The sequence below is a fragment of the Microtus ochrogaster genome, unplaced genomic scaffold, assembly GCF_000317375.1.
Source record: "Microtus ochrogaster isolate Prairie Vole_2 unplaced genomic scaffold, MicOch1.0 UNK110, whole genome shotgun sequence".
Taxonomy (NCBI): domain Eukaryota; kingdom Metazoa; phylum Chordata; class Mammalia; order Rodentia; family Cricetidae; genus Microtus; species Microtus ochrogaster.
The window spans coordinates 986,411-987,326 of NW_004949208.1; the positions used below are offsets into that span (position 1 = coordinate 986,411).

At 45.2% G+C, this 916-nt stretch overlaps 1 pseudogene; it reads right to left on the reverse strand.

Moving 5' to 3' along the window:
• Positions 1 to 233: 233 nt before the first annotated feature.
• Positions 234 to 916, reverse strand: part of LOC101979270 — a 12,230-nt pseudogene continuing 11,547 nt past the window's right edge.

The window sequence follows — 916 nt, forward strand, 5'->3', positions numbered from 1 at the left end:
TTACCTTGTGATTGAAAGCAACTTGGGGTAAGTGAATTTAAAACAGCCCAGGACCAACTGCTGCCTAGGAATGGTACTGAGTACAGTGGACTGGGCCCCTCTAAGTCAATGATCCTCCCCACCTTAAATTCCACAAAATCCTCAGTTTGGGTTTCCTCTCCCAGGTGACAATGGTTTACTGTAGAGTTGACTGAACTGAACAGTTTGCATGGTGTGTAAAAAGCCTCTCTGTTCTAAGCCTGCTGCCACATAAACGGTGTGGGATACACCTGTAATCCCAGCACCAGAGAAGTGAAGGTAAAAGCATCGGCTGAGCGGAGAGAACTCCTGAACAGCTGATTTGATGATCTTACTATTTGGCTCTTATTCAGTAACCTTGGTGGCTAAAGGGTTCTACACATTTGTGACCAAGTGTAGAACACACTGTGAGCAGAACACAGTGCAAGCACATAAAACAACCACAAAAATGCCAGGACCAACGCTGTGTTTGTTGCCTAAATGAAGGGGAGACAGGTAGATTGCTGGTTAGCAAACCTCAAATAAGTATCAAGTTCATGGGGACTGTCTCAACACACAGCACATGGCTCCCAACTGCCTCAAAATTCTAGCCTCAAGAAGACTCTGACATTCTTCTGGCCTACACACAAATGCAGTCTTGCCTTGCAGCCTAGGTTGGCTTTAATCTTGCACTCATCTCAGAGTTCTGGGAGTAAAGAATTGATAGGCCTGGCCATCTCTTTTTTACTTTTATTTTTAGGATATTATGTATGCAGTGTTCTGCCTGCAGATAGACATGCAGGCCAGAAGAGGGCACCAGATCTCACTACAGATGGTTGTGAGTCACCATATTGTTACGAGCCACCATATGGTTGCTGGGATTTGAACTCAGGACCTCTGGAAGAGCTCTTACCATTGA